Source organism: Anomalospiza imberbis, chromosome 6, assembly GCF_031753505.1.
Source record: "Anomalospiza imberbis isolate Cuckoo-Finch-1a 21T00152 chromosome 6, ASM3175350v1, whole genome shotgun sequence".
In the NCBI taxonomy this organism is placed as follows: domain Eukaryota; kingdom Metazoa; phylum Chordata; class Aves; order Passeriformes; family Viduidae; genus Anomalospiza; species Anomalospiza imberbis.
Genome location: NC_089686.1, coordinates 42076514 through 42103649, shown reverse-complemented (window position 1 = coordinate 42103649; position 27136 = coordinate 42076514). Strand labels below are relative to the sequence as shown.

Here is a 27136-nt window from a genome sequence, read left to right as displayed (position 1 = left end):
GCTCCTCCGTAAAAAGAATTATTTTCAATTGCATATCTATGTTTCAATGAAGGAGAAAGAGAAGATGCAGTGTTTTCTGTTTTCCCCTACTTTATACTACTTGTCAAAAGAAAAAAAAATCTCACTTTGTCAAGTCTATAAATCCTTTCCCCCTTAACTGTAAAGAAAGAAGATACAGAATTAGAAGAATTCCATGACCAACAAACCAAGTCTGAATTCTCTATCTTTTCTCTGTTAGACTCATCTCTCTCATCCATGAAGAAGGAGAGTCCTCAAATTTCAGAGAGGTACCTACCTGAACATGCTGACACACTCATGTTGCCCAGCCCCTCTAGAAATGGCTGCTGGTTGTTACAGATTTTCGTTTCCAGTCACCACACTTCCCACTTGAGCTGCTAAAAGGACCTTGAAACACTATTAGTAACCAGCAGCTGGAGATCAGAATAGTTTTAATTTTTTGCTATGCAGATCTTATACCTGCCATCATCCGCCACCAATGTATCTACATCATTTATTTAACACCTAGCTTCTATGTCCAATTTCTCTTCATTTTCTCATTTAACAGGATTTCACTTCCCTACAGTGAATGTTTATATACATAAGGATTTAAATTGGCTGAATTAACTGAGCTAATTTCTGTTTGGTACCACCTATCTAGTTTACCTCACATAGTTGTAAAATGAAACTCTGTATTTCAACTATGTAAAAAAAACAGAGAAAAAAATCCACAAACATTAAAACATAATGTTGTTTCAATTCCTTCAGTGTTATATAAACAGATAGGGTTTTTACTCATAGACTATGTGAAATTATAAAACTACTTGTTAATGGATTTAAAAAAGATTATTCCCATGTTAAAGGCTTGGGACCCAAATTCATCTCAAAAAATGACTTAACCCCTTTTTAGGTCTGCAGAGCTGGTGATTTTAACAACTTGAATCTCCAGACTTGAGAAGATATCTCTTCTCAGCATGGATATACTTATAGCCATGTGAGTTTTAGCAGTTGGTTTTTAGTGCTGTTTCAGTTGATGATTCACTTATTCTGTAGGTAGAAATAAGTATAGCTAATGAGATCACAGAAACATTCTGACAGCTTTGATGTGAATACAATCCCTATATTAGGAGCAGTGTGTGGGGGAGTAAAGGGTGGGATGTTCTCACTTGTAATTTGAAATAAGTTTGGTGGATCTCAGCACAGTGTATAGCAGACTGATGTTCAGAAAAATCACCAGTCACACTAAAATGGGCACCATTCTTAGGGATAGCAGCAAAAAATAATGATTAAATGGGCACAGTAAGATCAAAACAGACTTGCCATGCATTTGCTGAAAGTGTCTTCAGAAATTTGATGACAATCTCATCTGTACAATGAAGCTATGGTCAAGCCAACATCCTTAATGACAAATAATTTTAATTTCTAAAATATAAGTAATAAATTTTCAGATGGCTTAAATCTGCCCTGCTATATTGACTTCAGGAAAGCTGTGCTATTTTCCAGAAAGTTTTCAAAAAATATTAGTAGTTACCATCTACCTAAATATTTTATTTCTTCTTGTATGGCTATGCTAATTTAATGGTGTTTTTGTCTCAGAGGAAAACCCCTAAGAACTTGTTATGGTCCTCCACCCATGAACTACTCTGCTAATGCCAGTTTCCAAGGTACACTGTATGCATCTTGCACATCTCAGACACAGGAAGATTTTGGCACTGGTCATACATGGATCAGAAATTTTGTGATCCTCTTTTTAGAATAAAATAAAAAAATACATTTTATGTAACCACTCTCATCCACCACAAAATAAGTGAGCAGCACAGTGGCTATATGAAAACTCCTTCTCACATCTAAATGGAAAGGAGACTAAAGTTAGAAAAGAGCATTACAGTTTTACTCTTCACACTCTTCAAAGAACCCAGTAAAAACATGAAAATTTTAATGTGATGCAAATATTTAATAAATTAATAGTATTAAATCAAATTTCCTTTGGATGAAGAAATCTTCTAAGCTCTCTCCGGAATGACAGGAATGGGAATAGGTTCTGAAGACACCTTGGGCAAATGAAACAGACACACTGATCAGCCCCCAACAAGAAGCGACTGCCCCCTCTCTCTCTGCCTCGCATTTGGATCCACTCTGATAGCAAGACATCTAAAAGCCATTACCACAGTCCACACCATGACAAAACTTGCAGTTTTGTTATCTTCCTTTCATGATTTGTCTTTTCCTCAGAGCACTCTGATTCCCTATTAATCTAAATTTAGGAACCTTTCAACTGCTAATGAGTTGCATAAAAATCTAGTGACACTGGACTAAACTCGCCCTTGATAGGAGACCTAACCTACATTTGTGATTGAAAAGAAGAGGAAAAAAATATGGCAAAGCCCGCAGTTTTAGGGAAGTGTAATGAACCTAAATCTTACTTTGTAAAATCATTTAGGAAGCACGGGTTGTTTTTTAAGCTAAGGTTCCATAAAGACAATCCTTAATTTACATCTATTAAATTTTTACATATCTTACAAAAAAGCGCATGCAAATGCAAAAGCTGAACAAAAGCATTAATTTCTTCCCCATGATCCCACCTGCTTGTTACACTGAAAGGAGCACTAGTGTTAAAACCTGCACACAGCTTCCCAGTAATTAGAGTCAGTTTCACAGTCAGTCTTTATTTCCTTGTATCACCAGAGGCTAAAGGATTGAAGGTAGCCTAATTCAATGAAAGGGCAATTCCTCAGAGCACTGAAAAGATAATAATTACAGAATACTGGCTTGAACTAGGTCCACACACTGTCTATGTACACCTAATGTATCTGTTGTGAAGGACAGAAGACAGAGTGAGGAGCTGGATGCCATATGATCAAATGTGAGTGAATACAGTGCTACATTTCACAAAATCACAGTGAAATTACTTTCCTTCACTCTTCTCTCCACTCTGCTATTTTAGTTTTTTATTGTTTTGTTATATAAGGTATGCACATTGCTAGATCTATAGCTCTGTATAATTGTGGGAATAATCTCATGAGTGATTTTCCCAGTCATACTGGAAGTATTCCAGAAAAAACACTGCAGTAAACATGGCTTTAAGTTCCTTACTTATTTTTACAAAGACTTTTACAAAACCAAAGTTCTTATGGCCCAAATCTGTAAGGCTACAAGAATCTGAGAATTTCTTATTAATGAAATTGCTAAAGAAACATAGATTTATCTAATGCCATCAAGTATTGTTAACAAAGAATCTTAACCATACTGAGCAAGCTCTCATTTCTCAAGAAATAGGAGGAACCAGATTAATAATAATACTAAAATACAACAGAGCACTGTATTTTGATATTAGCACAAAATGCAAGACTATATTCTGAGGATTTCTCAAGTAATTTGGTACAGATTATTTAGACATAAATCTAGTGGATTAAAACCTTACATCAGGAAACAGGACAAATAGATTAGTGGACACTAAAATATTTCTATAAAGTTAGAGTCCAGTATTTTTCCAGGCATATACATTTCACAGAATTCAAGTCAATAATTTGTTATTTTTAAATTCAATTTGTTGCTGTTATCCATATGTCTAAAAAGAAAACCCTGTAAGTTTCATATATGAGTCCCATAGTGCAAAAATTCATTATAAAGCCTGATGGATGGGTGGATAGCTGAACTGTAGTTTAGTGAATTCAAATTAAAGTTAAATCATATAGACAGACTGAGTTTTGAAATGAAGGTATTCACAAGCGTATCTATCTTAAGTCATCAAATTTCCCAAATCAATGCAGTTTATATAAAAATTAGAAACACAAAAATCTCTATCAGCAGTGAATGATGAACAATGATACTTATTCTGGCGGCAGCCATGGTAAGAAGTTGATCCCATAGTGCAGGTGCAGATATGAGCTGCATCATGTTAATTTTTTATAAATACACATGAATTGGACAGTAAATGCTGAGCAACAAGAACACAGCAACATGGCAGACAAAGTAGAGGAAGCTATCAATCTAGACAACAATGGATCTCTGTACACCTGCAGTTTGCACATCAAAGAAAACTATTCCATGTACCATGAAAAGAAAAGCTGTAATGAGACTTTGTGAACAAGTCAGCTATAAAGACATTTGTGACAAATTCATTGAAAACATAAAGGCTGGTATGGGAGGAAAACCCGTATGGGACAAGATAAACCCCAGGAGGCAACTCCAACAAAAAAAAAAAAAAAGCTGTATTTTCAAATGCAGTCTATTATATTTGGTAAGGTAGGAGCAAATTTTTTCCAAGAACAAACAAGCTTGTTTGATAGAGAGACACAATACAGTAATTGAATTCCAAATAAATGTTAGTATAGCTAATTAAATAATTTCCAGCATTATTATTACATGCAGTCTTCAAATTATTTTTTCCCATAAATCTCAGCATATCACAAATATTTTCATATTTCTTTATATAGTTGCATGGGTTACACATTAATAGATATTTCTGAAGTCAATTACAACAGAGAAATAAGTGGGGCAGTAAGAGTTAGATTGCAAGGACATAATTGAAAATCTGAATTTCTCCATGTGCAAAATAGTTAATAGTCATCCTAACTCCTGCTATACTTTCTTCTGTTTACATGCCTTAACACCTATCCAGCTACATCAATAAGATGGCTTAATTTCTATTCCCTTTTTCTGAACATAGTCCTAAAAGTCAAGTACATGCCAGTTGCCCTTGGAGCTAACTTGTTGGCAAAAATAACTTTTGCCATATGAATATCCATCATTCAGAAGCTGGAGTGATCACCAATACCATTAAAAATGAAAAAAAAGATAATTATTTTTCATAATTCTCTGTATAACATGAATAGAACAATCTAGAAGGAATACAGTGAGCTTCCAGTTACTTCAGTCGATCACTTATCAATATAAAACTTCCTTAAACATATGTTAATTTGAAATATACTTTTATATAGTATATGAATATACAGAAATTTATTTTATTTAGCCATAACCATATCCATATATAAAAATATAGGAGCTGATTCCCTGAAATGCTTACTGCCTTAGCTTCTACTGACTTTGGATTTTCAGGAAATCAACACAGCTGGAAATCAGGTCAATGGCTCCAATGCATAACCACTTAAACCTAATATATCCTCCTTGAAGAAACAGGCATTGGCTCAGGGTAGGAAGAAGTTTTTTCTCTACTTTGCTCACAAGCACTTATACTCCCAAATACATATTGAATAGGTTTTTTTACAGTTAAAGAAATACATGAGCCTACTGAGGTTTTATTGACCCAGTAGGCTCTAAAAAAATCCCTGATGCTTTCTTGGCACTTGCTATCACTTGTGACCTTTATTTTCTAAGAAGGATTATCATTACTATCTTGCATTCTACAGCTCCCTACAGGATATCAACAGCCATATGTCAGCCTTGCTCACGGGGTTCTCATATACAACTCAAACAATTTTACACCTATTTCTAGTGTTCACTAAAAATTTTGCCCATTTCTTTCTGTATTAATTCCTATTGTTTCAATTGAATGTGGCCTTCTAAATACAGTTAAGCACACAATAACTTATATAAAAGATAGAGACGTGCTGGTATCAGTAATTTTAGAGCACTTAATTTTCATTAAATTACACATGTGAAGCCAGATTTGTGAATCAAGACAGTAGAAGATAATATTTTTAAGGACCTTTCTAGCCTTGCAACTAATCATTTGATCATATACCATTTTGTGTGATGTTCCTATGATAATGCACTTAACCATGAAGCTTTGATCTTCCCTTATACCCTCTACTTTGCTCATTAATTCCCTTCACAGTCTATAATACTGTCTCAAATGCCATGACAGAGACTCATATTCTCAATATTTATTTCAGTAATCTTCACTCCCATGATGTGGGAAATTTTCAGTCCTGAGTCTTTAAGTTCTAGTATCCCATGATTTTGCAACAGTGGAAATATGAAGGGTTGTGGGAAAAAAAAAAGAAATAAAGAAGAAATAAAAAAGATGTATATATGAAAGAGAAAGAAGTTATCCATTCGAGTGGTTGGATCTCAAATTGTAAAACATCTATGTGCAGACCAATAAGAGAAACAAAAGTCATAAGATTATTTTGCTACTTAATTATGTTACATTCCAAGATGGTGCCAGTTATCATATCTACATTGAAACACACGGCTATATTTTTATGGGTTTGATTTGTTTTTTGTAAACTGTGGCGAGGGAGCTATGAATTAAATAAATGAGGTATTATTAAGAACTGTAAAAGTTCTAAACTTACTACATTCAGTAGCTTTAGCAGTACTGATCATTTTCCTAAGCAATGTTATTTGTTTCCTGGTAAATGGAAACTTGAGAGGAGTCTTCCACAATAACAGTGTCATGTCCTTCCACAGGGAATTTAGACTGTAGCGATTCTAAGTACCATGTTTGATCAGCAACATGAGTGAGAACTACCTGGGATGGCAACAGGAAGAGTTGAAGAGGAACGGTCATTTGAGCCCCAAAGTTATTGTCACAACATAGGCAATGTAGTGCACAGTATAGTCCAGGCAATGCAGCCCACACCTTGAATCAGAAGTAGAGCTGGCCACAAACCTCATATGCCTTAGGGAACACACAATATCCACAGATTTACCTAAATATTTCAGACACTCTGGGAAATGAAAAACATTAATCTCGTCTATTTCAACTGAAATTGTACTCAAATTTTTACTTGTGAAAATGTCCTCTTTGACTACATTAAAAATACAATATATAGAAAATAAGATGGATGTAAAATACTGATGCTTATAATATTTGTCACTCTAATTATTTTCTTCCAAAATAATTAATTTTAGTATTTATAAGACATTCTATAATCCAACATAGTTTTACATATTGAAATGCATTTCTGTTGACTTTTAAATATAACTCTTATACCTTGATTTTTAATTTAAAATTATATGAAATTAAAAATTCAGATATCCTGGAACATGTCAGAATTCCTCTGCTTTCACATTTCATTATAATTCAAATACAGTCAAAGTTTTCTAGAGATTTTAAAACCATATTGAAAGACATGGATTCAGTGGCAAATGATATCTCTGAGAAGGAAGAAAACCCATGGGAAAAGCTTTAACCATAAATATAGGATATCTTGGGGACCAGGATAAAGTTTTACTGCTCTCGAACATTACTAAGAAAGTGAGAGTTCAAGAGAAAATAATCCCACAATCACATCAGTGAAATGTGCCAGTAGAAGCAGTGAGCCAGCCCCTGAGTAGAAAGCAGATTCACCTTCCTGCAGACGAACTGTAAGGAGCAGGTGTCATCATCTACTGGCTGTAAGAATTTAAACTGTCTTCCAAAATACCTTCACCTGCTGATGGCAGGTCAGCTCCTTGAGGACTAGCTGAGCACTTTCAGCCAGTTCTTCACATTCTAGAATAACAACTAGAATAACATTCCTCATGAATGTCACATAAGGTGACACAAAAGTGTTTCAAATATTTAAAAATATATTTGCTTTAGCTTTTTGCTTTTGACATTTGGACTTCTGTAGTTCTGCTATTTTTGCCCACCCCCTTTGGTCACACAGTATTTACTTTCTTCCTGCTTCTAAGTATGAGAAGCTAAAGAGTACCAGTAACCACTAATACTGAAGTTTTTAACATTCTCACCTAAGAATAGAAGCTCTTACTAAATTAGCTTTTGCTTTGAAATTTACCTAGTTAGAAAACTTTATGCAGGAAGGACTATTTTCCACGAAGTTGAGGATATATGAATTTATGATTGCAAGGCTACCATTCCACAGATTTTTCAAGCATCAGTCTTTAAGCATAGTACATTTATGGTAAATCTGATCCTTTGGAGCATATAAAAGTCTAAATATTTACAATATTTTTCATACTTTATAGAAGAGGATTTTGAGGACTATATGATCTGAATTACAAAGTCACAAAGTTGCAAAGTACTGAGCCATGATTTTCAATTGCTGTTTTGTACATAAAGCCTGCAGAACCTTCAAACATCGTATCTGCTTTTTTGACAGTGCATTGGTTCTCATCTTTTTCCTGGGGAAAATCTCTAAGGAAATTTTGCTGATGCAGATGACAAACTGTGAAAGGACAAAGGTTCAGCAGATCCAATTCATTACCCAACATGAAATTAGGGAAATAAATGCTATTGATACATCAACTGTTGATGGTTTATAACAGCCGTTATTTGTAATGTTTGCCTTATCTTCCCTCAGAAAAGGTTAGATGCCTAAGACTTTGAGATGCACTCTGGAATCTGACCCATTTGACACAATTACTAAGGCACTTCTCTTTATCTCCTAAGTGATGGAAGGTATAGTTCAGCCTAAGGGCTTTCTGAGACATATTTGAAAAGATTTGCTCTGTTGTAAATAAATTGTAGATGGGCCAAGTCATTCAGAAAGCAGATTAGTTTTACATAAGCCCATTGCTGTTCAAAAGATAGGAAAATTTTCAAGTTTATCGCCTTACAATTCCTCAAGTTAGACCAGCTGAAGAAGATAAAGTTACTTTTTGCTGTTAAGACTTTTATAAAGGAATAGTTGCTAAAGTACATATAATGTACCTGATTTTTTTTTTGCATTAAAATCTGTCATAAATTCCAATTTCTGCTTCCATCACAATAAAATATGTTTAAACACAGACATTGTTTAAAGCTAAGCCACCCATGAAAAAAATGGCAATATCATAACAAATATATTTAGTGCACTGTATTTTAAATTCTATAGGCTTGTGCAATTTATGTCCAATATTAAATAATAAGTTTTGTTGATCCTGGAGAACCTGCACATCTACCATATGAGATGGAGAGGGAAAATAAATAGATTACTGCTGTAATACATCCCTGCTATATCATGGCAAGCTGCAGTGAGTTGACCCTGGCTGGATACCACTTGTCCCTGAAGCCTTCCTATCACTCCCCTCCTCAGCTGGACAGGTGGATCTGCTCCACTGCAGGCTCCAGGGAAATCTCTGCTCTGGTGCCTGGAGCACCTCCTCCTTCTCATTCTTCACTGACTTTAGTGCCTTGCTGAGCTCTTTCCTTCATGTAGTCTCTCTTGTCACTGCTGCTGCCTGTTGTGCAGGTGGGTTTTTTAATCCCTTTCTTAAAACTGTTATCTCAGAGGCACTACCACCATGGCGGAGGGCTCAGTGGTGGGTCCATCCTGGAGCCCTATGGCAGCAGCTCCATCAGACACAGAGGGAAACTCTGGCAGCTTCCCACAGAAACCACGCCTGTAGCCCTCCAGCTACCGAAACCTTGCCGTGCAATCCCAATACACAGGCCTGGGAATTTCTAAGTTTACTCAGAAGATAACAGTTTGGGTAATTAGATAATATAAACACAATATATGCCATTTGTGCTTCCTCAAGCATTATAAAAATCTATATATTTCAAGTAGAGTTTTGTAGAATGTTAATTTTAATCCATACACAACAGTTCTCTTCTGCAGTGCAAAAAAGCCATCCCAGAATGTATTTTAAAAAATATTTTTGTAAATATAGGACTGACAGTGATAATACTTATACACAGACATATGATTTGAGTAATTTTATCTAGTAGCCAAGAAACTTCCTGGTATGACTATTCAGCAAAAAACACACACAAAAAACCCCCACCGAAACAGAAAAACCAAAACCAACCAACAAAAATACCAACCAAAAACCTGAAGCTTTAAGACATACAAAAATAAATGAGCAGAATTCCACCCTGTATCCAGGTGGTATACAGATTTGAGTTAGGAATTCTCACAGACAAGTGGCAGTAATAGAACACATACCTATAGTGAGATGTTAGTTTTAACTCTTTCTTTCGTACAGGGAAGAGAACAAAGGACTAAATATCAATTCCAACAGGTCTACATCCATGATGCTTTCACATTTATTTTGAAAATTTATTTTCTGTTTTCTATTTTGCCTTTAAATGAATACCAACCAGTGAAAATGAATTCTAATTTAGGTCATCACCATCATTACAAGTTGACCAAAAACTTTCTTGAAACACCTCTCAGCAGTCTCCAAAACATGACAGTCATCACTGCCCAGTAATTTCTATTAGCATTATTAGAAGAGATAGTGACATTCTACTATGAAGCATACTAAAACCTGCTCTTCAGTAAAATGATTTTCTATACATTTGAAAAAAAACTAAAAAGAAAAGAAATTATTGTTTAGAAGAAACAATATTCTTGATTTTTACAGACTCTCCTTCTTTGGAAGGAAAGAAAGATAATTGAAAAAATATCCTGATATTCTTATAATATCATTATTTCTAATTTTGTTAAGATTAGCCTTTTTTTTTATCTTGAAAGCTTTTTTTAAGATCTGGATGGTCATGGAACTCAAAACACAAAATAATTCTCACTTAATAGCATGATTGGATTGCGTGTAGGATAAAGTCTCAAAAAGTGCTAATACAAGGAAAAAGAAAATCAAAACTAATTCTTAACCTCCAAAAATTTAAAAAATCTCTTTAGCTATATGAAAAATGAAAATGTAAAATTCCCATTCCATCGCTGGCAGCCATCAGAATTCCATTTTCGCAATCATGACTGCACAAAAAAAAGGCAACAAAGCAAAAAATCAGGTTGAAAAATGTTCTGTACCCTAAATTTCTCTCATGATTCGGTATTCCTCAGTACAAATACAAAATACAGGACTGTGCTCCCGTCAGCACACACTAATATTCGAATAAAAAGCTCCATGCTTATTGCACCCCAAATCCCTTGGAATGCACACAGACTTCTCTGAATGTAATGATTAATGCTTAGCTCTATTTTATACATTAAGCACAAACAAATGACTACATGACTGACACAGATGAGTCACAATAAATTCATTCCCTATAATTTGTGTCTACTATCAGTGGAGAACCTACAGTTCCAAACTTAAAAGTCATTTTGACATCTGTCGTAAACACTGATAACCAATCACCCATTTATACACTTTTTTTCTTATAAAATCTTGTGTGGATATATGAAAAGTTATAAATGAACAGGCAAGAACAAAGTTTGGGAAGAAGGTAATAGCAGGCCTTAATAGACACACAGTATTAATGAATGAAAGAATGGAAGGAAAGTAATTTTCAAGTTACCTGTCCTCAGTAATTCATGGCACTGTTAATTGTCCTTCATGTCAAAGTGATGTGTATTTATTTTCTCAAAAGGTACGCTGTGTCTTAGGATATGTCCATATTAACAATCTCCATTGCACATTCCTTTATTTTCTGGCAACCTGTGCATGTTGAAGGGGGGAAAAAAAAGCATTTCATGTTGTGGTGTGTCTCATACTGACAGAGCATGAGATTATCATGTGCTATAGAATGAACATAAAAATCTTATTAATAATTATGAAATAAAAACAACTGTAAAGTGCAAGCAGTTGAAATTTCTTAGGCAGAGCTCCTAAAAATACCACCTATAAACAAAGAAAATAAAGAGAATTCATCTGGTTTTGACTTGAAGTTATAGTCTTTTCTGCTTTTCTTAATCAACAATAATTTCAATAATAATGTAGAACCTGCTTTTGAGACACCACAAAGTGGCTAGTCTATGTTACAGTCATTATCCCATTTACCAGACAAATATTTCCCAATTTACACCAGAACTCAATGGCAAAGAGAAATCACTATCCTTGTCTGAACTGCATACATTGAAATGCAGCTAGTTATTTTATTGTGGGTTGGGTTTTTCCAGTGTTTATAGCATTTTATAGCACTTGGCAGGAGCTGTATGTTCAAGGCCAAATGTACAACGCTAGGGAGCACCTGGGAACTTGAGAATTCTTTGTGCACAAACTCTCTCTGACAGTAGAGCTACTTCCTGACAGGAATTAAATGCCAGGTATCATCACCATGACATACATAAATCTTCCCTACTAGCTGGTGATCTGAACAGTATTTTTTTTTTTATCCCCTAGGACAAGCTTTTCATCATACTGATTCCACTGCAGTTTTATATATGTGTGACAGTCATTAATGGTTACTTATATATTTTCTTAATCTGGAGCTACTTTATAGTAGCTACAGGAACTACTACTTTATAGTAGTAGTTACTCTGCCGAGGAAAACAAAATTCTAAGGCAGGTGTGTACTATGTTAATTTTGCACAATGTAGCTATTCAAATACCTGGAAATGTAATTTCTCCTTTGGAGTAAAAAAGCATCTGGCAGTAAACAGAGTGGTCTCTAATTAATCAACAGATCACACACATATTTGACAAGTTCATGCCAAACATCAAATACTTCCATAGAAAATACGAAGTCACTTGAATACCAGAGAGCTCATTTCTGTGTTCAGAGGAAATGTGCGAAGGAAAACTCAGAGATGAAAATACAGTAACATTCCTTAATTTTAGATATTTTAATATTTGAAGTTTCTCTTATGTATCATATCAGCTACATATATAATACTTCTGAATTACTAGAATGGATATATCTAGTTAATATGCAACATGGATTTAAAATAAATGTTTTGAACACTTCTATCTTGTTTTCTCCTAAGGGTGATTTTCTGTCCCAAAGACACATTATCACTTGCCTTCATTAGCTTATTGTGATCCAGTGGGTTTATTAATTAACTGTAAATTTTCTCTGCTGATTGCTTTCTATGTATATAAGACAGATTATCTTTGGTACCTAGAAAAGCAAAATCATAATTTAAAACTTAATTGGAGGGGACTAATAGTTTCTTATAATCAGAAAGAATTTCTATTTGGGCACAGATGTTAAAAATACATTCTTTTTCATATTTATGAAAGATAAAAATAGAAATAGAAACACTGAATCTTATAAAAAAAAATAATACAACATATAGGAAATAGAATATAAAAGTAAAAAAAAATTCATTCTTAAAAGCAGGAAAAAATGCTTTATACATACACCTACACCACTGATATATTATTCATCTTCCATAATAAATGAGAATAGTCAGGGGACAAAAATAGACACAAGAGAGAAAAACCCATCAGACACATTCACAGTCACAGATTATACCACAGCTTAATTTACTATTATATAAGGGAAAACTAAAAAAATCACCACTGTTCTGAAACTTAATCAGTGGGATCATTTGAAAACTTCTTTGTAGGAAGAGACTATCCTCCTGTGCTGTATGAAGATCAGAATTTGGCTTAATTGTGCCATTAAAATGATGAGAACTACTCTGTCAAAAACCAGAAGGTACATATCATCTTGCAAATTGTTATTACAAATTACTAGATTTTAAATTAACCTCAAGATTTTGCCTGCCATTAATAGTTTATCCATGCCAAGGATGACATGAACTACCTTTGGCAACAGTAGACAAAGGGATCAGATGACGTTCCAGTCTGCAAACTAGATCACACACTTTTCTTCTTTGTACAGAGGCAGTGAAGATTATTCTATAATTACAGATGTAACAACCACATCACAGTAAACTGTTAAGGTAATTCTTCAGTTAAAAAATGTCTTAATCTGTTTTGTTTTTCTTTAATATATTACAGAATCAATTAGCACCAAATATTAATCCAACTTTACCAGCAGTTAGATGAGGTATTTCAACAACTACAGAGAGCTCACACTCACATATGCACTGTGTATTCTGATAAGTACCATCAATCAGTTCCTCTTCTGCTCTCAAACACAGTTCAGGGAAAAGGATGTTGGAACAGGAACTGGTGACACAGTGACTCTGACTGCAAAGGTTCTGTTTCTAATTCACCCATATGTTTAAAACGGGTCACCAAGGATGGGAATGGGCATTATGCTTAGAAATGCACTAAGCATAAGGATTTTATCTTTTGGCCTATGTTTTCCACCTGGAAAATGACAATAGGAATTCATTGTATACTTTATATTTGCATGTGTGAACAATAGACAGAACTATTTCTAAAATGCATATAACAATGATAATAACCTCATACAGATGTTTTCATAATAAAAGTAATAACAGCACTAATCAATAATCTTATTGTTAAACAAGTATTATAATTGCCACTGAGGAACTGCATGGAGTATAAATACAATTACACATGATGATAAATTATTGAAAAATTTTCCTTCTGTGTTTGAGATTCACTGAGAATCTTTGAGGTTGGAAGGGATTTGTGAAGACCATCTATTCCAAAGTTTCAAAGGCATGGAATGTTTTGGGGATGGGCTGAAGTAAGTATTGGTTTATTTGTTTCTCATCCTGCCTCTAACATCACAGAATACTATTTCCTGATCATGTTCCTACCACACAACGGCCACTGAAGAAAAGACTGATCTTTCATCTTCTACTAACACGATATTTTGTTGTCAAAACATTCTACTATAGTTGAGCAACCTGTTATTGCCTCAAAACTTTAAAATAATTTTTTACTCTTTAATTTCAAATTCTGATTCAGTTTTCTTTTCTGGTAGTTTGTCAGTGTACATATCACTACATTCCATTTTTTTTTAAAAAAAGTACTGTTTTTCAGTCTGGTGTGATTTCTCTGTTTCCACAGCAAAGTTTGCATGGTTATGAAAGGGCAAATTTTCTCATCTCTCACCATATTGTATTTAAATAAAGCCTTACTTCCACAGTCCTCCTTGTCCCTCACAGAAACTGCAAGGAACTGATGGTTCCATGCTGAAAAGAATCTGATTACCAAATGGATTAAGACAACATATTGCATTGTAGAAGTCTTGGCTGAATGTATACTTGAAATTTTACGGAAGCGACTCAATTGTTCCTACTAAAACAATAAATCATACATTTTTTTGGCATATTCTGAATGTGACAAAATGTGCACATTTATTTCTTTTACTTATCACCTAGGGAAAATAAATTAAAATGTGTTCGATATTTGAGAGACTTCTGGGACACTCTGTGAAGTTGATCCAGAACTCAACCATAATGTTTTAAAAAAGGATTACTGTTTTCTTTCTTGAACAATATTCATGTATCACACAGAAATATTCCTTGCACGCATGAACCAACATGCAGCTTTTGGAGATATAGTTTCCACCCATGTAAAATGGATTAATTAAAGACAGGTTGATAAACCATTCCTTTACCACTGCATTGGGAATAAACCACACTTTAGGCACTTTTTATAAAGATATTTTCTTATTCTGTCATTGCTTTGAACTGCCTGATTTCTTTTGACAGGGTATTTCTCCATTCCCAATGATAATTTCATTTTCCTCTCTATAAAAAACTTCTCTATTTCTTCATTCCTAACAAAACAAAAAGTGTGAGCAACACAACAGAAAGTAACGTTTATTGCCATGAACCACCTTTTTTCAACCCATTCCCTAGTGTCTGGCCTTGAATGGAGTCAGTTACACCTGTGCAGAATTAATACTACACAAAGCACATAGCAAGCAAATCAGAATAGAAAAGCTTTATACCCATCTTACTCACACAGGTATGGAAGATTACATAGGCTTCAAAACAGAGTGAAAACAGCTATAATTTAATTATGGGGATATTCAATCACAGCCCAAGATGCATTTGTGTCCAAAAGATAACAGGAGGAGAGCCTCCCCCACGTCCTTACAAAGGAAGCTGCATAGTTCAGAAAAAAACCGTGAATGAGCACCACCAGCTGATTCAGAGTGCTCTCTCCCAGGCACAAAAGGTTTCCTGAGAGGAAAGTCTTCTCGCATCGTGTTCAAATGTGTCCCTTCAACTCATAAATGTAACAGGAATAGCTTGAGGTGCAATAGCTTTGAGATAGACTGGGAAATGGGATGGTGCAATGGAAGTTCTTACTGGTTGTAAAGCTTTTAAATGATGTCTTATATATACAGTTTGCATGAAATTTCAATGTAAATACTACTGATATTTTAAGCCTCTGTGTAAACATTCCTAACTTTGACACTGCATTATATTGATTTAAGTCATTTTTAGCTAGCTTAAACTAAATCAAGATATGACACATTCTGGAACATGAATGTCTACACTGGGGCTTACACGGAAAGAACTGAAGCCATGAGTCATTACAGGGTTTCAGCACAAATTATATCTGGACTTAAGTAATCTTAATATACACTGTATGAGAGTATCTCTATAATAACATCTGTGAAAGATGCTGTTCAGTGAGAAAGTCAATACAGAATTTCCTTACCATAAAGAAGAGAACCAACTTCGGGACACGGGGAATAACCATATCATAATTAGTATTTATGTATGCAGATACTGAAACTATTTTTCAAACCATGATTGGCAAATTTCAATGTTTTAATTTATCAAGACAGAACAGTATTTAGCTTTAATCAAAAAAGTAAAGACTGCGAAAAAAAAAAAAATATATTTACACTGCTTAAAAAAACCTTTGTGTTTATTCATCAGCAAATGAAAAATATAAATCACAGAATTTATTTGTATACTCCTAGAATTCACAGACATCTAAAAACCCTAGCCCATACTTAATTAAGGTCAAAAAGGGACTATCCTATTCTCATAAATATCCTATTCTCATATCCTATTATCTATAAATATAACATGATTTCTATATAAATAAGCAACATTTTAAAATCAGATAAGCCTGAGTTTATGAAATTAATATTATATTTTACAAATACCTTGGAAACACAATTTGAGTCTCATAGTAGGAAGATATTGTAAAAAGTACTTATTATCCCTTCCTTACAGTGTGCTCAGAATTAAAGAAAAGCTGATACACATACTGCAATTTATGAATCTAAGACAGGTTTTTATCCCTGAGAAAGTCAAAATAAACCATGTCAACATTATTATATAAATATGACTGAAATGAAAAATGAGACAATAAGGAAACAGAACACCTGAAAAGCTGTAACAAACTTTTACAGAAATTTATATTTCTTATTGTCCTTTGCAGGCTTACAGATTAAGTTCTTGATATTTTCTAGTAAAATTAATCCATATGTACTAGAAATAGCATAGCTCAAGCAAATACCAATCTGTACCTCAATTTTCTCAAAAACCTTTGATCCAAACAGAGGTTTCTAACTGGATATCTTATCCTCTCTAGGACCCTTTCAGAGGCAGCATTATATGGAGAGTTGCCATGGAGTTCTGTTTATGTTCAGTATAACTTGATTTATTTCCATATATGCAGTTCAGAATGCTATACAAAGGCACTTCTTGAAAATACTGTCTTAGGTCGGTTTACCCTGCAGAGATTAATTTCAATTAAAAGACATTTTTCACATCATAAAATAACAGCAAACGCTTTTGGTAAAAGACCCAAATTGTTGGTTTTTTTTTAAATAGTATTTATTTATCTCAGAAATAAGGCATGCCTGTAGGAACATACTAAAGTAAATGGAAGACAAAAGTTTGGCTTTTTTCCAGAGAACCTACTGATTTGCAATCCCTTCCATCTCTGCCCAGATCCATCTGTGAATAGAACCTCCCCTCTAAGTGCATGAAAACACATATATGCCCTCCTTTAATAAATTAAAAAGATAAAAGTTAACAGAAGAATAAAAATTTTAAAAAATTAGTGCACAAACCATAGCATCTACTACAGTAGTTTCATAAATGAGAGTTTCTATCACTCTTTTGTCCATGATTTTCCCTATGTGTGAATTATTATTTCAAGAGCTTGTGAACTATTAATCATAAGTTATGACCTAGTATTATGGAACAGATGAGCTAAGGTGTGCCGGTTTTGGCTGGGATAGAGTTACTTGTTTTCACAGTACCTCTATGGGGTTGGGTTTGGATTTGTGCTGGAAGGTTTTGACAACACAGGGATATTTTTGTCACTGCTGAGCAGTGCTTACATAGAGTCAAGGGCTTTTCTGCTCCTTATCCCACCCCACCAGTGAGGAGCTGTACACAAGAGGCTGGGAGGGGACACAGGACAGCTGTCCCCAGCTGATCAAAGGGACATCCTACACCATATGGCATCATGTTCAGTACATTAGGGTAGAAGTAAGGGGCTGGCTGGGGAACATGATCAGAGTGATGGCATTTGTCTTCCTCAGTAAGCTTTACACATATAGAACCCCGCTAAGTGGTGACTGAATTCCTTGTCTTGGATTATTTGCATGCATGATTTTTGCTTTATGCCAGCCCACAAGTACTGTCATTATTGGGATTCTCTGGCCACCCCACTGCAGCATGCAGGGTGAGGGAGGCTGTGAGCAGCACTATGGTGCTTGGCTGCTGGCTGGGGTTAAACCACACTATGAGGATTACACATAACTGCCCTTGGAAAAATGAACCTGAGAAAAGATCAGCACACACTGCATCGATCCCTGCAGCAATCTGCAGAAAATGAACACACATTGACCAATGAGTGGAATAATCACTTTGTTGACAATTTCAGTGAAGTTCAACCTCTGCAACTAAGTGGATAGAGAGATAAAAACAAAGACATGATAAAAATAATCTATCTGTTTGCTGCTTTATACGATCATCTCCCATTAGTCACATGCATGCCCAGGTGGCCATGGATCAAGGATCATATGGCACTTCTGATCACAGTAGTTTCTTTGCCCTTCTGTCCACAGATAATACGAAAATATTCTACTCATCAGAAAAGTATTTCTACTTTGTAAAATGTTAAAACACCTTATTGTAATAATCGATATTGTTCACCCCTCTTTACTTCTTAATTAAATTCAGGAGAAGTCAGCAAATTCACAGTGGACTTATGGTCCCAATTTATACTTGCAAATATTATAAGGTCCCATGAGTATTATATAACTGCTGATACACCAGTTGCACATGACTTTTCCAAATGCATACATTGCATAAGAAGGAAAACAAAAGAAAAATAAATCACTATCTGAGATGGATGCAACGTATTACACACCCATTCAGAGACTAGATGGAAAGAGACAAAGATTACTTTTTCCCTGCTGAAGTAAACTTGAATTACCCTTAAAGTTAACCTTGGTAGGACATTAGAAATTTTATGAACTGTATTAAAACATAACAATTTTAAAAGATAATAAAAGCAGCCAATTTTATTATTTTTTAAAATCCATAACAAAAAAAATCAATAAGGCAGTAACATGATCTTTAAATCACTGCCCTATTGAAAAAAACACGTGTGCAGATATGTTTATAACAGTGAAAGCAAAACTGTTGCATAAAGGGAAAAAAATGTAACTATAAATTGCTTCATTGTATAGAGTCCATTAATCAGGCATGTAGGTGTCAGAGATATTTGGCATTGAAGTGGCTTGGCTGTGCAGTCTGGATATCCAGCATTATCATATGATGCCAAGAAATAAGATTATTCTATCCTCTTCATTCAGACTTTTTAGGAATTTAAGTAGATTCACCTGGAAAACCATAATTTTCTTTTGTGATAATTGCTATAATTTCTGATTTGAACATAGCAAAAGCCAAAGTCTCAGGAAAATAAAGAGGAAAAGAAGGAAGATGAAAGATTTTTATACAATTTACTAGCACAGACATATCTATATGTACACTCATGTGCACATATATACATATAAATATAAACATATAGACATATATACACACACACACATATATATACACAAATATATTATTCCATTTTATTACAGATTAATAAATATTAAAGTTACTCAAAAGCAGTGGGAGAAATGCTCCCATGACCTGCAGGTTTGGGAATTAAAAAAAAAAAAAAAAAAAAAAAATCATGAGATAAAAGTAATCCAAGACATAGATATACGTGAAATGTAATACAAAGCAATGTAGTTTGACTGAAAGTACATTATCCATCCCTACCTTGACAAATATTTTAAACAAGAAGACACCTGGGGTTTATTCATGCTTATTAAGTCTGATTGGTTTATCTGTGTTTATTCAAATATCTGAAAATTGAGAAAATAAATTGGATGATATTTACTAGTATATCCAAAGTCCTTTACTTACCGAGTAAAAAGGATTTACATTAAATAGTGAGGTCTTATAAACTGTATATGGAAGGACTAAGGTGAAAAGTTTAATGCTACTAGAAGTTACTGGACAACCAAGAAAACATGACCATAATGGATCAACTGGTATTGTTCCACTTTTAATGCAACTATGCAAAACCTAACCTGGACTTCAGTAGATCACAATGCATGTGTAAGGAATATTAATTCAAGCTGTAGAAGATAACAGGATTTCATCAAAAGAACAGAATCCAATCTTATAAGAGGAACTGAAAAATGCTTAGCTCATTCACTGTAGAAAAATGAAGGTTAAAAGAAGATACAATTACAGTCTATAAATGTATTGGCTTGTTAAAATTAGAAAGACAGAGAGAACTTTTAGTGTAAAGGGCACTGTCATAAAATCAAATGTGCATACCCTAATGCATTTCTTAATAAAAACAGAAAAGACTTCTGAACATTAAGGTGGTGCATTTTCTGTAATAGACTTACTCTCTGAGAAGTGGGGACAACTGTTCTTTCAAATTTACAGTCAACAAAATTCAGGGAATTTAGTTTCTTAAGATAGGCTGAATTGATTTTAAGAAAGGAAACACATGATCTGGTGGTGTTGTAGAAGACAGACTCAGTGTCAGTAAGGTGCTTTACAACAATAAAATCAGTTTTAATTGATTTTAGTCTCTGGTCAGATGTATTCTCATACAGGAATCCTCTTGACCATATTCACATACTAATTCTCCATAAGTAATTTCCAAAACTACACATTTCTTCAGTTTGAAAATCAGTCAGTGACATAAGCCACTTAGCATGTTCTATTATGATGCCCACGATTACCCTTAAAATACAGTATTTGCTTTGGAAATTAAAAATATTTATGACACTTACCTTTCAGAAGAAAAACAATGGCGGTACTTTAGGCATATAAAAGATATAAAAGGTCTGAAAACCAGCCAGAAATCCATGCAAAAATTGAGTTCTACAATTATTCCTACTTGTATAGCTGTTTACTTCAGTAGCTCCTACCATTAATCATTCCTCATCACCCCAGCATTACTGACGGATTTGTTATGGGCGGATACAATGATATGCATGCACATTGAGTAGGTGTTGCAATATTCCAGACATTTTCTTTTACTGATTACACAAAAAACAGTGAAAGTTGAACACAGAAACAAATCCTTGCTAGAATTTGTTTATTGAGGCTTTTTTTTTTCCTCTCCTTTTTTTTTTATAAATGTTTTAAAGTTGTGGCACAGCTCAACTCAAGGAGAAACTCCAACACAAAGTGAAAAAGACACCAAGATTAGCATGAACAACAAATGGGCTGAGGGGGAAAAACAGACTGGAGTTGGAAACCTTTTCAGATCTGCAGTGAAAACTTGGTGAGCACTAGATATAGACAAGTCATGATATCAACATTCAATGATTTACTGATTTATTCCTCTAAATATTTATCCTCAGATAAAATTGTGAAGGCCCTATTGGTAACTTCTCAGAGACAACATACAAATAGAAATGAAGGTCCTATTTCCTTTCCTCCCATGGAATTATTTTATATTCTATATCAGGAATTCATCTAATTGATTTTGCAAAACTAAATACCTACTCCTGTCTGAATCCAACACCCAAAGGAAAAAGAACTTTTGATTTATATAATTGGGAAGAGAATATAAAAACTTTGTTTGGGGAAAAAATACTCCAAGTTAAATGAAAACACATATATTAAATTGAATGAGAAAAAACTTAAGCATTAATGAGATTTAAAACCAAGGCATAGCAACACTCTCAAACACCTCTATTTCTTGTGCCTTCATAAGATTTCTTGATTTCTTGACCTATATAGGGCATGTATCTTGTTTAAATACCACATTGGAAAGAGTTGTCTGAAGCAGATTACCCAAAAATACAGTATATTCACTTTCTGAATATATTGATTGCCGTGGGCAAAAGAGAGGTGATGAAGTATCTTAAGACTTTTCATGCCATGGAAGACTACAGGAAAATAAGAATGTGAGCTAGAATGATAGAATGGCAGAGTCTGTAGACCTCCAAGGAATGAAACAGGCTGAGGTGTTAAAAAGTCCTGCTGTGTCAAGGATAGCTGAATTAAAGTTGTCTCGCTGCCCCAACAAATACTGCAACAACAGTCCCTGGAAACTGTTGCATTATAAGACCACCATCTCCAGTTATTTGACAACAAAAAGCCAACAGCAATAAGAAAAATCTCTCTTTGACATTACAGAAATTAAAGATAAAAATTACCAGGATCAGATCTATTGTTTATAATTTATAACCCTGTTTGGGGAATTATAGATACAATTCTTGAAATTCTAAAACCAAAATATAATTGCATGCTTGTTTTCCTCCTAAAGGTAGCATAACTAAGGAAAATAAAGGGTGCTACCTTTTTTCCCATGTGAGTTTCTCATTCATTTTTCTCTCAGAATGACTCCCAGGTTGCAGGAAATTAGAAAGTATAGATACCATCATAAAGAAAGAATATGTTATAAACACCTGTGTAACAGCTAAATCATGAACTTGTTCCATTTCCCTAGTACTGGCTTGAAATACTCATTCCCATTAGATGTTTCTACTTAGTTTCTGGAGGACACATTCGTGACACAATATCAATATCAGATACCTTTCTCTGACAGGTAACTCACAGACCTCTTCACTAGCAGAAATATGCTTATTCTTTTGATGGGCTTTTACTGTGCTAACCTTATATCAGCAGTCCTCTCCTCTTGCTCTCAGAATTTCTGAGATGACCATGTACCTGCCCGTAACAAGAATTCTCTACAGAATGGAGTGAAAGTCAAACCAATTTTGTATTTTAAACTTACTCTGCCTGCTGAATCAGCTCAGAGATATGATAGGAACAGTATGGAATTAGTTTTTTGATATTAATGCCTGACACATACAGTGGGACAGGGCATGGCAACTCTACATGATTTTAAACATCTAATTAATAACAAGTTGTCATAGGTATATTATGAAAAATTAAAAAAAGGATAGAAATACTATATCAAGAGGAAGCTTAAATTATGATCAACATAGCAAAGGAAGATAAATACTAAACTAATTAGTATGGTAAATGGATTTTATAATTCTTATTCTAAAATAATCTAAATTTGTAGAGGAATCTAGCTCTAAAATCTAACTATGTCAGATTCTCTATGCTCAGATTTTAACTCATCTGCAGGTATCATACATTGCTGTATGCTGATACGCAATGGACAACTTTGAAACTTAAAGATGTGGAGAACTTCTATAAGATTTGCACATGAAGAAGGTTTTTGAGGTACAATTTTCTGATGACAAGAAATAATAACAATGTACTAAACAGTAAGAGACATTTACTATACTTTATTCTCCATCACTGTTCTTTAACATATTTCTCTGAAAAAAAAAAAATCAATAACAAAATTTTTCACATACTACTGAGAACACTCATCAGTGTTTAGCATTTTAAATTCTCAGCATCAGTGCTGACAATATCACTGAGTCAAATATTATGGCTAGATATCTAAATGCTGAATAACTGCATGACTAAATACATCTGTATTCATTAAGGCTAAATCAATGATAATCAAAATTCTTGTTTGTGCAGCAAACAAACTGCTACTAGAATTATGGAAAATTTAGGATCTTAACAAGTACTTCTGTTTTCATACAGCATTATGCATTATCAGTTCTGTTGCAGGACTTGTTTTGAGAGATCAGATATGATGAGTGGAACTGACTCAGACTGAGACATGAATCTGCATCTGAAATGACAACCACATACTCTTGCTATATTTTCTTTGTGGGATTTTTTTTTTCTTAATATGAAGATAATGAGCAGAATTTGAAGTCTAATTACCTAAACTTGAATCATTGATTTCACATATCTAGAAATGCTGCTACAAAATGACACGAAGACAAAAAAGCATAACAATTGCATCTTCAGTGTCACACTGGAACACTTTGGCTAGATCTAACCTATTATCTATTTATTGCACATATCCTTATGTATCACAGAATGACTCACAGAGCTAAAATAATAATTTTTAAAAATATCTGAATTTCATGCTGGATTGACAGCCCTGGAGAGTCAAATTTTCTCCTCATCAGCAGTGCAGAAACAGTGTCAGTAAATGTACTACTAGCTCATTCTCATCACCACCCACTTGGAAGAGACTATTGTTAAAGGCAAAAGATTTCTTAACTTTACATGACAATGCCTGCAGCTTTGAGTCATATATGAACTCTTTTTAAGTCTTGATAAGCATCTGCATTTCAAACTGACTTTCAAAGAAATGAAGGGCAACTTGAATCTATGGAAAGCAGAAAGACAAAGTGTGCTGAAGTGATGAACCTCAGATTCTAGGATCTTAAATTAGCAGTCAACTTGCAAATAAAAATAAATCCTATGTTTCTTAAATAAGATCACAAAACAAATTCAGTCAAGTAAGTGCTGCAACTGTGCTAAAGTCAACACACCATTTAGTGAAGCAAATGATCTGGTATCACTCTTAAAATTGTGGACAAAAATAATTTGAAGAAAAATATCTTTCCTTTATCTCAAGAACAGGAATTGCATTACTACTAAAATTTCCATAGAGAAAGTGCTGTTGCATTTATCTATTTTAAGATAAAACTTTGATTGATATAAGTATTTCAAAAGTATACACCTATATGGACGCAAAGACATATGGCATTACTGTTCTGTGAAAAGGTCTTACTAAGATAGTAATTGCTCCTGCAAATGTAAAATAATTTAATTATAATCCATATAATCTAAATTGAATAGCTTCTGTTTCAAAGACTCAATTGCATGGTGCTAAGAAGCTTGGTAATTTCAATTAGAAATAGTATACAGCTGTCATGCTTCCTTTCTGAAACATGAAACTATCATAATGAAGTTCTTAGATTATTTTACTGTAGGGCATCATTAGTATCACATATCATACAAAAGAAAAGCTTAGAACAGTCTTAAAGATCTACTTACCTTTTACCATGTTTTTAGACATTCAGTCTCAAAAGAAACATTAATGGAAACACGATAGTGCCTTAGCTATATTCAAAACAAAAGAACTTATGATAAAAAGAAGAAACATGCAATAATTATTAAAAATAAAAACTGTCAACAGATATATGAATGCCAACAATCCAGAAGAATGTTCCTTCAAAACAAAAATTGAATCTATAATGATTTTCTGGCAGGAGTTGATATTTTTATGACGACTGCTGTACATAAACAGGATTCATTTAATGTCAAAGCACTTTAGCAGACTAAATTCATTGTGCATCATTTATATAAGACTTTAACCTCATATACCTCACAGAAAAAAAACATTTAGTCTTCCTGTAAAAATTATGTCCATATAAGCTTATGTTCACATGCCTGCAGAAATATAGTTTAATGTGTACAAGTTTGCATTACACTGACAGAGAAGCCTGTGAGACCTTGGTCACTCCTTGTGGCTGAGCCCCTGAAGCAGAAGAGAAAAAGTCTTAAGAATGGAACATTATTAACTCACCAAATACTGCCACATTGTATTTAAAGTTACACCTTGACTCAGAAAAACTTGAGTCAATATTATGTGTTGATACATAACTTAGTAAGGTCAAAGAAGACCTAACAACATAATGGTACCTGTTTGGCACCTCCAGATTGTGCGTTGGAAGTGCAAGATCATTCCTTTTAGATTCCAGATGCCAAGTGCAGCTGACTGGCTGCTTGTGATAGCACTCAAAGGAGTGTCAACAAAAATGCACAGATTTCCCATGAGCAGATTTCTACAATCATCTTCTGAGGTCTCTTCCCCAACTATATGAAACATAAGTTTAAAACAGCAGTTGAGGTTCCTGAGAAAGGACTGGTAGAATGAATCTTTATTAGAATTGACAATTATCCAGAATTAAATCTGGTATAGAAAGACCTGAGACCCTATCAGTGTCCTGCTTTCTTGAGTTCTGAAGAGCATGCTGGAGGGGCTGTTACTAGCAAAACGTTGCAAGGAAGGGATAGATGAAAAGTACTTGAAAACCCATGAGACTCTGTTAGTTTGTTATCCATACATTCCATACCTGAGAGAATTATGAGAGTTTTATGAGTGTTTTTGGCTTTTTTTTCTTTTTTTTTGTGTTGGTGTTGGAAGGGGTGCTTTAAGGGCAATGGGACAAGGGAGGGATATTTGTTAGCAACAGAAGGGTTGATCCTCCAATGAAGAAGAAAGAAAATATAAGAGATATTATATAAGATTAATTATGATTAAGACTAATTATGATTAAGAAACCTGCTAGGCAAATGAGACAGAAACACATCAACATGGTTACTTGAGTCAGAGATGCTCAGAACTGCTTTGGGGCACAGGACTAAAAGAATATTCAGGCCCCAGTCCATGCTTACACTTGAGGGGAAGGAGCAAGAGGAAAGGAAAGATATGCACACATAGGAAAAAAAAAAAGCTTCATCTGAAACATGCTGTTAATCGTTACGGTCATTATTGTTATGACATGGTCTACTGAATAACTAAAAAACCAAAGATGTCTGGGGTCAAGGTGTATGAGGCATTGTTCTATCACAGCTTCAATGTTTGATTGATAAATGATGTGTAGAGGGAAGAGCACTACCTACTGAATCACATATGCCACTAGTAAATATTTTTTAGTTCTTTTTTGAGTTTTGTCATCCAATGGTGCTCAGTTTATTGCAAAAGCCACAAATACACAAATTATTTTGTTCCAAAACACAAGTGAAATTTGATCTAGTTCAGGTTAGGCAATTCAGTCCACAGCATTTTCTTTATAGTCTTTTCACTTCCTGTTTGTGTCTCTGTTCTTCCTGCATTCAGTTAACCATTTTTATATGAACAAAAATTCAGATACATTAGATGCTGGTATAACTTTTATTTTGTTTTAACAGTCAATATGACTTTATAAACTTCTCAGAAATATCCATCTGAGGTGTAAGTCTAGGGGGGTGGCCTTGCCCAGCCAGGAGTTTACGACAGAGGGGAAAAGCTCTAGACTTGCAAGCAAACTTCTCAATATATTAAGAGGAAAGACGGGTGATAATGGAGATACCTATAGCATATACTCCACTTTCACAACCAATTAGCTGAACTAGCTTTGAAAATCAAGCATGAAACAAAGATTATTTTTGGGCAGGAATTTGAGCAATGTCATTCATATCCTGGTTTCCTCTCTGTATATCCTTGGATCAGTCCTCTGTGAAACTGTTGACCAAGTACATTATTTATGCAATGTTTGTGAGGAGGATGTTTAGGGACTCTTGCAGTCCTGGCAGCTGTTTGTTACAAGCTTAGGGAAAAATATTTC

At 34.2% G+C, this 27136-nt stretch overlaps 1 protein-coding gene across 3 annotated transcripts in view; it reads right to left on the bottom strand.

The window, feature by feature from the left end:
- Positions 1-27136, bottom strand: part of LRRC4C (leucine rich repeat containing 4C) — a 486647-nt gene that overhangs the window by 195724 nt on the left and 263787 nt on the right. For 2 of the 3 annotated variants that reach the window (XM_068193738.1, XM_068193739.1), the window contains exon 3: positions 11090-11229. The exons of the other annotated variant lie outside the window; for it this stretch is intronic. The gene's annotated coding sequence lies outside the window, so the exon portion shown is untranslated. The remainder of the gene's footprint in view (positions 1-11089; positions 11230-27136) is intronic. 3 annotated transcript variants of the gene reach the window in all.